The 12,218-nt window shown below is 42.0% G+C and overlaps 1 protein-coding gene and 1 long non-coding RNA gene across 5 annotated transcripts in view; one reads left to right on the top strand and one right to left on the bottom strand.

The window, feature by feature from the left end:
* SLC2A8 (solute carrier family 2 member 8) overlaps nucleotides 1–9,982 on the bottom strand; it is a 92,216-nt gene extending 82,234 nt beyond the window's left edge. For all 3 annotated transcript variants that reach the window (XM_073314505.1, XM_073314508.1, XM_073314507.1), the window contains exon 1: nucleotides 8,599–9,982. The gene's annotated coding sequence lies outside the window, so the exon portion shown is untranslated. The remainder of the gene's footprint in view (nucleotides 1–8,598) is intronic.
* On the top strand, nucleotides 8,345–11,945 carry LOC140899279 (uncharacterized). 2 transcript variants are annotated; one of them, XR_012155261.1, is made up of 2 exons: nucleotides 8,345–9,054; nucleotides 10,402–11,945. It is a non-coding gene; the product is annotated as an uncharacterized lncRNA (long non-coding RNA). The 2 variants fall into 2 exon arrangements; XR_012155260.1 differs by having other exon boundaries at nucleotides 9,482–11,945.
* Nucleotides 11,946–12,218: the final 273 nt, after the last annotated feature.

The following is a 12,218-nucleotide window of genomic DNA, read 5'->3' as shown; positions in this document are numbered from 1 at the left end:
TATGAAATTAATAATTTTATTAAATTCACAGACTATTAACTTTAATTCATTATTTTTATAAACACCACGTTGCTTACAAAAATAACAATGACTGTCTGAAAATGTGAGACAATGTGAAATGTCAACTGCCAAAGCTAGCAATTCAGAGATCATATGGCTGCTGGCATAAGGGGAAACTTACAACACTAAATAAAACCACCTCCTTCTATGCTCCTTGTTGAACAAGAAATGCTAAATTGGTTTTAAAGTTCATAGACTGAATTTACATTAACCCATGCAGTCAAACTCACTGGAGTAACGGATGGACTAGAAACAACACAAATCAAAATGGTCATTTTGTTATATTACTTTTTTCGTTATGTTCTATTTCAAAAATTTCCTAATAACATATTACAACGCCTAAAGAAAGAAAATATTAAAACCAAATATTTAACATATTTATTTAAAGACCACCACCTTTAATGATGAAGAGCCCTTAACAGCTATGCTGGGGAAAGTACATTGGGAGTTTTCTTTGTCTTCTTATTTCTAGAAATAGAGCAATACTCTGATCCCTAAATAAATTACATAAACAAGTTGTGTTTCCATAAATATAAGGAAAATGGCTGAGATTATGTACAATGTATTTTCAGCTTCTTTAGAAAAAAAATGATGGGACTAGAGCAAGAGAGAGACACACACATTTAACAATATCATGCCACCATTCTTAACATACTTGCATCACATCATGGCTCACTTATGCTTTTAATTTACAGTAGTTTTTACCATGAGTAGGATTGCTTTTCCAGGTCTTGTTTTCAATGCTGAAAATTACTAATAAACTCGTTTGCCCTTTTACAAATGGGGGCCTTAGGAATGTCTGTAACTGTCCCTTTAAAGGTGTTTCCAATGGCTTCTGAGAACACCTGCAATATATTTTTCATAGTCCATTTGAAGTACTGTTTTTTTTTAGCACTTTGTTAACATTCTTAATCAAAGACAAGTTATATCTCCAGAGGGTTGGATCCCTAGTGAGAAATTTTTTAGGTATGGTGACAAAGTTCCTCCTCTGCCTTGGTGGGTCCTGTGCTTTTTGGAGGATTTGCTTGCTTCAGAGGTTCACGGCAACCCTCAGTTTGGCTGCTTCTGCTGGAGGCTCAAACCTGCCGTCCACTCAGCTAACCTCATCACTGGCCAGCATGGGGGAAACGGAGAACAATCCCCACAGTCTCTGTGTCCCACCTAGTGGGCCTGGGACTGGCCAGATCCCTTTCCAAATTAGACCTTCCCTTCTGGTGTTTCCCACAGCTCTTCCTGTGTCCAATGAGGAGTTGGGGGATGGGGGGAACCTCTAATAGCATTGGCTCACATAGCGAGCATTTTTTTTCCCTACTTGTCCTGACCGGAAACTTTTTCTTTTTTCCTTCTTTCCTCCTCACTTCCCAGTCCACTACTTTTATTCTCCTGTTATCACCTCATCTCCTACCTGGGTCCCATTTCATCCGTAGCTCAGCATCTCTATTCTTCTCCTTCTCTAGCAGCTTTTTTCCAACTGCCCCTTCTGGTGGATTCTGAGCCCCCTCCCCAGCTTGAGTTGCCTTCTCCTTGGCTAAAAGAAAAGGAGTACTTGTGGCACCTTAGAGACTAACCAACGTGAGCTACAGCTCACTTCATCGGATGTGTCCGATGAAGTGAGCTGTAGCTCACGAAAGCTCATGCTCAAATAAATTGGTTAGTCTCTAAGGTGCCACAAGTACTCCTTTTCTTTTTGCGAATACAGACTAACACGGCTGTTACTCTGAAGCCTGGAGAGGCTGCCTGAGACTATTTACCTTAGAGTATAGCTCTCTCGCAGACTGATTGGAGAAGAAAAGGCAAAATCAGGTAAAATTACACTTTCCCACATTAAAAAATAAGGGGTAATCCTGACATTCATAGAATATCAGGGTTGGAAGGGACCTCAGGAGGTCATCTAGTCTAACCCCCTGCTCAAAGCAGGACCAATCCCCAACAAAATCATCCCAGCCAGGGCTTTGTGAAGCCTGACCTTAAAAACTTCTAGGGAAGGAGATTCCACCACCTCCCTAGGTAACGCATTCCAGTGTTTCACCACCCTCGTAGTGAAAAAGTTTTTCCTACTATCCAACCTAAATCTCCCCCACTGCAACTTGAGACCATTACTCCTTGTTCTGTCATCTGCTACCACTGAGAAAAGTCTAGAGCCATCCTCTTTGGAACCCCCTTTCAGGTAGTTGAAAGCAGCTATCAAATCCCCCTTCATTCTTCTCTCCTGAAGACTAAACATCCCCAGTTCCCTCAGCCTCTCCTCATAAGTCATGTGTTCCAGTCCCCTAATCATTTTTGTTGCCCTCCGCTGGACTCTTTCCAATTTTTCCACATCCTTCTTGTAGTGTGGGGCCCAAAACTGGACACAGTACTACAGATGAGGCCTCATCAATGTCGAATAGAGGGGAACGATCACGTCCCTCGATCTGCTGGCAATGCCCCTACTTATACATCCCAAAATGCCATTGGCCTTCTTGGCAACAAGGGCACACTGTTGACTCATATCCAACTTCTCGTCCACTGTAACCCCTAGGTCTTTTTCTGCAGAACTGCTGCTGAGCCATTCGGTCCCTAGTCTATAGCGGTGCATTGGATTCTTCCGTCCTAAGTGCAGGACCCTGCACTTATCCTTGTTGAACCTCATCAGATTTCTTTTGGCCCAATCCTCCAATTTGTCTAGGTCCCTCTGTATCCTATCCCTACCTGCCACCGTATCTACCACTCCTCCTAGTTTAGTATCATCCGCAAAGTTTAGTATCATCCAAAAGTTTAGTATTTTCACAAACAAGGTCAGCTCCCAGACTACTGCACTGGGCAGAAAAGCATGAGGAGGAGGTGACCAGCCCTCTGTGGAGAAAGAAGTGGTTCAGGACTATTTAGAAAAGCTGGACAAGCAGAAGTCCATGGGGCCGGATGCGTTGCATTCGAGAGTGCTAAAGGAGTTGGCGGATGTGATTGCAGGGCCATTGGCCATTATCTTTGAAAACTCATGGCGATCGGGGGAGGTCCCAGATGACTGGAAAAAGGCTAATGTAGTGCCTATCTTTAAAAAAGGGAAGAAGGAGGATCCGGGGAACTACAGGCCAGTCAGCCTCACCTCAGTCCCTGGAAAAATCATGGAGCAGGTCCTCAAAGAATCAATTCTGAAGAGGAGAGGAAAGTGATCAGGAACAGTCAGCATGGATTCAACAAGGGCAAGTCATGCCTGATTAATCTAATTGCCTTCTATGATGAGATAACCGGCTCTGTGGATGAAGGGAAAGCAGTGGACATGTTGTTCCTTGACTTTAGCAAACCTTTTGACACGGTCTCCCACAGTATTCTTGCCAGCAAGTTAAAGAAGTATGGGCTGGATGAATGGACTATAAGGTGGATAGAAAGCTGGCTAGATTGTCGGGCTCAACGGGTAGTGATCAATGGCTCCATGTCTAGTTGGCAGCCTGTATCAAGTGGAGTGCCCCAGGGGTCGGTCCTGGGGCCGGTTTTGTTCAATATCTTCAGAAATGATCTGGAGGATGGTGTGGATTGCACCCTCAGCAAGTTTGCAGATGACACTAAACTGGGAGGAGTGGTAGATACACTGGAGGGTAGGGATAGGATACAGGGGGACCTAGACAAATTGGAGGATTGGGCCAAAAGAAATCTGATGAGGTTCAACAAGGATAAGTGCAGGATCCTGCACTTAGGACGGAAGAATCCAATGCACCGCTATAGACTAGGGACCGAATGGCTAGGCAGCAGTTCTGCGAAAAAGGACCTAGGGGGTGACAGTGGACAAGAAGTCAACAGTGTGCCCTTGTTCCCAAGAAGGCCAATGGCATTTTGGGATATGTAAGTAGGGGCATAGCCAGCAGATCGAGGGATGTGATCGTTCCCCTCTATTCGACATTGGTGAGGCCTCATCTGGAGTACTGTGTCCAGTTTTGGGCCCCACACTACAAGAAGGATGTAGAAAAATTGGAGAGAGTCCAGCGAAGGGCAACAAAAATGATTAGGGGTCTGGAACACATGACTTATGAGGAGAGGCTGAGGGAACTCGGATTGTTTAGTCTGCGGAAGAGAAGAATGAGGGAGGATTTGATAGCTGCTTTCAACTACCTGAGAGGTGGTTCCCAAGAGGATGGTTCTAGACTGTTCTCAGTGGTAGAAGATGACAGGACAAGGAGTAATGGTCTCAAGTTGCAGTGGGGGAGATTTAGGTTGGATATTAGGAAAAACTTTTTCACTACGAGGGTGGTGAAACACTGGAATGCGTTACCTAGGGAGGTGGTGGAATCTCCTTCCCTAGAAGTTTTTAAGGTCAGGCTTCACAAAGCCCTGGCTGGGATGATTTAGTTGGGGATTGGTCCTGCTTTGAGCAGGGGGTTAGACTAGATGACCTCCTGAGGTCCCTTCCAACCCTGATATTCTATGATTCTAAGACAGAGGCAAAAAAAGCATTGAATACATTAGCTTTTTCCACACCCTCTGTCACGAGGTTGCCTCCCTCATTCAGTAAGGGACCCACACTTTCCTTGACTTTCTTCTTGTTGCTAACATACCTGAAGAAACCCTTCTTGTTACTCTTAACATCTCTTGCTAGCTGCAACTCCAGGTGTGATTTGGCCTTCCTGATTTCACTCCTGCAAGCCCAAGCAATATTTTTATACTCATCCCTGGTCATTTGTCCAATCTTCCACTTCTTGTAAGCTTCTTTTTTGTGTTTAAGATCAGCAAGGATTTCACTGTTAAGCCGAGCTGGTCGCCTGCTGTATTTACTATTCTTTCTACACATCGGGATGGTTTGTCCCTGTAACCTCAATAAGGATTCTTTAAAATACAGCCAGCTCTCCTGGACTCCTTTCCCCCTCATGTTATTCTCCCAGGGGATCCTGCCCATCAGTTCTTTGAGGGAGTCAAAGTCTGCTTTTCTGAAGTCCAGGGTCTATATTCTGCTGCTCTCCTTTCTTCCTTGTGTCAGGATCCTGAACTCGACCATTTCATGGTCACTGCCTCCCAGGTTCCCATCCACTTTTGCTTCCCCTACTAATTCTTCCCAGTTTGTGAGCAGCAGGTCAAGAAGAGCTCTGCCCCTAGTTGGTTCCTCTAGCACTGCACCAGAAAATTGTCCCCTACATTTTCCAAAAACATCCTGGATTGCCTGTGCACCGCTGTATTGCTCTCCCAGCAGATATCAGGGTGATTGAAGTCTCCCATGAGAACCAGGGCCTGCGATCTAGTAACTTCTGCGAGTTGCCGGAAGAAAGCCTCGTCCACCTCATCCCCCTGGTCTGGTGGTCTATAGTAGACTCCCACCACGACATCACCCTTGTTGCTCACACTTCTAAACTTAATCCAGAGACTCTCAGGTTTTTCTGCAGTTCCATACTTGAGCTCTGAGCAGTCAGACTGCTCCCTTACATACAGTGCAACTCCCCCACCTTTTCTGCCCTTCCTGAACAGCTTATATCCATCCATGACAGTACTCCAGTCATGTGAGTATTTAAATCCAGCAAATTTAAAATTTACAGAGGAACTACTTTTAACCCAAACATAATTAACTCATATCTATCCTGAAGACCTATTTCTTTCACAACACTTACAAGAAACTAGATGACTAAGCCTTCTGCTTATTTATTCTTTTTTTTAAAATGTAAATTATGTGAGGATGTATTGAATGGTGGAGAATAGGAAGGGGAACTTCATGTGATTAGCTTAAATATAAAAAAACCTCAACAGCAAACATGCAATTACTAATCTATCTCCATCCCCATCACTTTGCTTGTACAGCCTGAGGATCTAGCTGTATCCTCAACCTGGGTCTGCCTTTGTACACTTTTTTGTGTGTGACTGTACAGAGAGACTCTCTTTCTGTGTTTGGGTGCTATCACAAAAAATGGTCACCTACCGCTTGTAACTGTTATTCTTTGAGATGTGTTGCTCATGTCCATTCCAAGTACGTGTGCGCTCGCCGCATGCGCAGTTGCCGGAAGGCTTTCTCCCTAGTGGTACCTGTCGGGTCGGCTCAGGCACCCCCTAGAATCGCGCCTTCATGGCACTGCATATAGGACCCTGCCGACTCGCTGCCTCTCCAGTTCCTTCTTGCCAGATTACTCTGATGAGGGGAAGGCGGGTGGGTCTGGGAATGGACATGAGCAACACATCTCGAATAACAGGTAGAGGTAGGTAACCATTTTTTCTTCTTCGAGAGCTTTCTCATGTCAATTCCAAGTAGGTGACTCCCAAGCCTTAGCTAGGAGGTGGGGTCAGAGTTCATGGACATAATTGTTGCTTTGCAGGCATTGTTACAAAGTATCTTTAAGTTTGTTTTTGTTAATATTTCTGATAGGCCGTAGGATGGGGGAGATAATACCTCATAAAGTAGGAAAGTGCTTCCAAATGACAAACGCTTGCCCGTCCTAAAGCATAACAACTAACACAGAATGGCTGCTTACAAAACAGTTTCACTAAAAGAGTTATCAGCATTCCCCCCTAAAACTCAGGACAGCTTTCTTACCCCCATGGCCTGATCTCTGTGGCTGTGGCTTTTTTTAAAATTTGTTTGTCCTCAGTTTAGATTTTAAAAAACATTAGAAAAGAAGAAAAGTGGGGGAGTGGGTGGGGGGGAGGAAGACTCCTTATCTCTGGTGAAAAACAGCAAACTTTTTTTTACATAAGCTAATTTTTTCTTGTGTTTTTTGTATAAATCCAAACTTTAAAAAGCAATTTTTTTGGTTAATTTTGTTTTTTATTAAAACACATGTAAACTCCCCTCAATTGCCAGTTTTCATATTCTTACCCAGTTGCTGTTTTGGTACTTTAAAAACACTATTTTTAAAAGGATAGGCTAGTATCTTAAGCCTTTTTAGTTCACTAAACATCTACAAAATATCCCTAAGAGGGGCCTTGTTTTGTTACAGCTCAGTCAATACTGCTTTTTCATGTTAAACTTTTAAAAAAACAAACATAATGCTTCAAATAGGCCTCACTGCATACAGAATATCCTAAAAAGGTCATGTTATGTTACATCTCAGTCAGTGCTGTATTTTCATGCTAAATGTTAAAAAAAACCCTTTATATAATGAAACACGGCATGTTTAGCAAGTGTTAAAATTATGGGGGAAAAGTTGAGGGGTGGGGATGTTCGTCACATAGGCTATCTCTCAGCTTCATTTGGTCACAAAGCGATGGTTTTTGTCTTTTACAATCAGTAAATGGAATAAAATACTTGTTATAACATTCACAAAGTATCTTTCAATGCAATCTCACCATTTGTTAAAACTTTAACAGTATTTAAAAAGTTAGGAAAGAAGCAAACTGGAGGGGTGACCCCTAGAGCCTTGCTAAGGCAGACTATAGTGCATGGATCACTGGCCAGCCTAATTAGTCTTATCTGTTTTTTAAATGTAGAGAAAGCCACAGCTCCAGCCTGTGCTGTATTATTTTAATAAAATCTCTGGACCCAAAACAAACACAGGCGCTTGTACCTGTGTCTCAGCACACGCGTTGCAAACATTTAAAAACAAAAATATTCTGATAATGCAACAGAAAAATTCATACTTAAATCTAAAAGTCCTAAAAAAATGGAAGCTTAATATAACTTTCGCATGGATTTGTTAAAAAGTGGGGAGGAAAACAAACTTCTCTCTGATCCATGGGATTACAGAGAGAACCTGTTACTAAGGTTCTGTGGTTTTCACTCTGGGGTGTTTTCTGCGTGCTTTTTCTTTTTTTAATTGAAACACACATGTAAAAATGTTAAATGAAGGGCTCTGTCTTCATATAGGCTTGTCTTTTCAAGTGATTATTCCTTTACAAGCCTTTCACCTCTATTTGTTAAAAACTTTACCAAATTACTTTTATAAACTAACTGGCTGTGGTTTTAACCCTGAGTTAATTTGTTTTTTTATTTTACATTGTTAATAAGATTAGTTACAAAGCAATGTCTTCTTCAGATAACAAAAGGAAATGTTTATTTCAACAAGTATTTGGTATAATTTTGTTTTAAAAGCAGGTCTAGGGCTTTCTTGTTATGTTCTGGCCTTGATCCGCTGTCTCACAGATGCTGTTTTTGCTGACAATGGCTTTGTTGATAAAGCATGCTGATTCAAATTGTTCTTACTAAAAATGATCAATGTTAGTCAAACATAGGGGAAAACTTTTTTTATCACTATACATTACTTTTATAAACAGGTTCTCTGTGTTTTTAACCCTGTGATGTTTCTGCATGCTAATTTTTTATTGAAACACATATGTAAAAGTGCTAAATAAAGAAATATGTCTTCAGAGAGGCTTGTCTTTTAAAGTGTTTATTCCTTTACAAAACTTAATATAACTTTCACTTGCGTTTGTTAAAAAGTGGGGGAAGAAACAAACTTCTCTCTGATCCATTGGTTTACAGAATAAGGGTAATATAAACTGGCTGTTAGTAAGGTCCTATGGTTTTAAACCTGGGGTGTTTCTGCATGCTCTATTTTATTGAAACACACCTGTAAATAAAGGGATGTGTCTTTATATAGGTTTGTCTTTTAAGGTGTTTATCCCTTTACAAGACTTAATATAACTTTTACTTACATTTGTTAAAAAGTTTGGGGATGAAGCAGCCTTCTTATCTCTGATCCACTGACTCACAGATGCTGTTTTTGCTGACAGGGGTTTTGCTGCAGCTTCAAATTGTCCTCACGAAAAAATAACCAATAATAGTCTAAAACGTAGGGGAAAACTTTTAAAAATTGTTTGTTACTAAGGGCTTATGGTTTTAACTTTTATTAAAGCCCCTATGTAAAAGGGGCTACATGGTGGAAAAAGTGCTTGAGGTCTGTTTTTTTAGATAAGAATAAGGCAGTTAAAGTGGGGGCGGAGATGGCTCTTGTTTACAAATTTTGGGACTATAGGATTGGTTCAGGAAAATGAATTCTATGACACTGCTGTAGAACAACATCTGATTGGGCTGACCCAAAGGCGGTGATAACAAGCCTGAGGGGCTGTGAACCTGGGAAGTTGTCTCTTTCCACAGAAACACTTAGAAGGGTAAGATCTCTCTCTGACTCAACCACGTGCTGACTATTTTTGCCCTTTGCAAAGGGGCTTTCTTTTCCCTTTCCTGTTCTCTCTTTTAACCTATCTTTATATGTTTCTCTTATTTAACTCTTTTTAAATGCTCTTTACTTAACCTATCCTTGTATTTAATAGTTTAAATGCTTTTCTATTAACCTCTCTTTATACTTTTTAATATTGCTTACTAAACAGTTTCTGCTTTAGTAAATGCCCTTTTTTGCAATGTGTGTTCTTTTTAAACCTATTTTTCAATATTATTTAATGTTTTGAAATGCTCTTTTCTTAACCTACCCTTATATTTAACATTTTAAATGTTTCTTTCTTAACCAACCTTTATATTTTTACCATGTGCTTACTAAACAGTTTCCTTTATATGTTTCTTTTATTTACCTCTTTTTAGATACTCTTTTGAAGGGCCGAAATCCATATGCTATTAAGTAACAACCTGATATATAAACTGTGTCAGCTCTTTTTACAGGCCTAAAGTCCAGAATTTGGTTAAGAGGCCAGAGGCCTAGCAAACAGTGAACAATATTAGCTAAGAAAGAAAAACAAACAAAAAACAACCTTGGTTTTTGCTAAGATAAGCTTGGTCAGCAAAATGCCAGGTGGGGAATCATAATTGGTAGCTTTATCTAAAAGCTGCAAACAGACCAAAGGAATGAAAGGGGCCCTTTTCTGTAGAAAGGGGTACCTTCCCACACACCAACGTTGAGTTTATGGAAGAGGTTCAAACATGTCAGTATGAGATATAACATCCTCCCTCTCACAAATGTACACCCCTTCTCCAAGCCACTACCAGTGCCTGCCTTAAAAACACAAATAAACAACTAAAAAAAATTTCTATTGCCATATACTTTTCACTGTTTTCTTGTTTTAACCCCCAAGTATGTACCTGTAAACAATCAATGGAGCTACTTCATTCCTATAAATCCCAAATCAGAATTAAACATATACATTTTATACATTGTTTAAAGTACTAATTGTATGTTACTTGTTAACCTAAAACCATGGGCGGAGACATTATGTAATCTTTGACTATTGGCTACTGTGCTTATCTTGTCTTCCTGCTAGACCTATCCAGGTGTTTGGATTTCCCTCCGCCCATGGAAAATCCATATAATCCACTGTAATCAATTGTTTGGCAGTGTCTCTGAGCCTAATAAGCAAAGTAACACTCCACCAGCGCTGTGTGTAATAAACCCACGTGCTTGATTCTACACGTTGTCCATTTTGGTCCTTGATTTTTCTTAACCTACCCTTACATTTAATACACCTGTTACATTTATCTCAAAATTTTTTATTCTTTAATAACTATAGTGAGCCGGTGTGGCTCCCTGCCGCCCCGGAGAGGGACGAGCCCTTCTGGACACCGGAGTGGGCAGAGCTAGGGCTCTGAGCCCACCCCCAGAGGGTCAGGCGGCGCCCCCGAAGTATAAAGGCTCGACCTCAGAACTCACTAGGGAGAGAGCTGCTGGGGAGGCCAGACGCCTCCGACCTGTCCCGCGCCCGCTACCCAGAGGGGTTGCTGGGCCTGCCCCACGCCTGCTACCTGGAGGAGTTGCCAGGCCTGCCCCACGCCAGCTACCCGGAGGAGTTGCTGGGTCTGCCTCTAATCACCTACCTGCCCCGAGGAACCCATGGTGCTGGAGCCCCTGGAGGACACCACTGTGACCCAGGTACCACCCGAGGGGGAGTCTGGAAATAGCCCGGGGGCAGCTGACCCTAGTCTGGCTGCAACACTGCCAGAGCCCATGTCAGTGTGTTGTGGCCAGGATCCCCACTGACCCAGCAGCGGGTCTTCTGCCGCTGCTAGGGCCCCGGGCTGGGATGCAGTGCAGTGGGAGGGGCTGCGTCCCCCCCCGCCACCCAACTCATGGGTGGCAGTCTCCCCCTCTTCCAGGCCCTTTGGGGCCTGGGCTTATTGCTACTATTGTACTGCTACTGCTCAGCCCCTACCTGAGGGCCTGAGCGCCTGACTCATTGTTGCCCAGGGCCTGGGCTCATTGTGCTTATTTCAGTTGCTGCAAGGGCCGCCGAGACAGACTCCCGTGGCAGAACTAATTCCCCATAAACATCAACAGTGTGTAGTGAGCTGGTGTGGCTCCCCGCTGTCCCGGAGAGGGATGAGCCCCGGCTAACCTCTTTACAATAACATACCAAACTAGTCCTTTAAAAATACCTCTCTTTACTCAACCTCACCAAAAATCTCTCTTTTCTTTAATAACTTGCCTCTCTTCTTTAAAAACAAAAATCTTTATTTTTCTTTAAGTTCTCTTTCTATTCTTTAATAATATACCAAACTAGGCCTTTAAAATAATGTCTCCTTACTAAACCTAACCAAACAACCTTTCTTTCCTTTTTTCCTGTAAACCTTACCAAAGCTTTCTTTTTTTAATCTTTAAGCTCTGACTCTATTCCTTCAACCTTTTTCTCATAAAAAAACAACCAAATGCAGCAAAGCACAAGCATGCAACGTTCCCCCTATTCAAACATAAAAAAAAATCATTTTTTTTTAAATGGCCAACAGCGCCAAACCTCGACACCAACGGAAACGGGGAAGGTGGGCAGGACATAGGAGGGTCAGTCCTAGGACCAATCCTGTTCAACTTATTCATAAATGATCTGAAGATAGGGGTAAACAGTGAGGTGGCAAAGTTTGCAGATGATACTAAACTGCTCAAGATAGTTAAGATCAAAGAAGACTGTGAAGAACTTCAAAAAGATCTCACAAAACTAAGTGATTGGGCAACAAAATGGCCAGTGAAATTTAATGTGGATAAATGTAAAGTAATGCACATTGGAAAAAAAACCCCCAACTATACATACAATATGATGGGGGCTAATTTAGCTACAACTAATCAGGAGAAAGATCTTGGAGTCATCGTGGATAGTTCTCTGAAGATGTCCACGCAGTGTGCAGCGGCAGTCAAAAAAGCAAACAGGATGTTAGGAATCATTAAAAAAGGGATAGAGAATAAGATGGAGAATATCTTACTGCCCTTATATAAATCCATGGTACGCCCACATCTTGAATACTGCGAACAGATGTGGTTTCCTCAACTCAAAAAAGATATACTGGCATTAGAAAAGGTTCAGAAAAGGGCAACTAAAATGATTAGGGGTTTGGAACGGGT

This window comes from Lepidochelys kempii, chromosome 16 (assembly GCF_965140265.1).
Source record: "Lepidochelys kempii isolate rLepKem1 chromosome 16, rLepKem1.hap2, whole genome shotgun sequence".
Taxonomy (NCBI): Eukaryota; Metazoa; Chordata; order Testudines; family Cheloniidae; genus Lepidochelys; species Lepidochelys kempii.
This window is presented reverse-complemented; position numbering and strand designations above follow the sequence as displayed.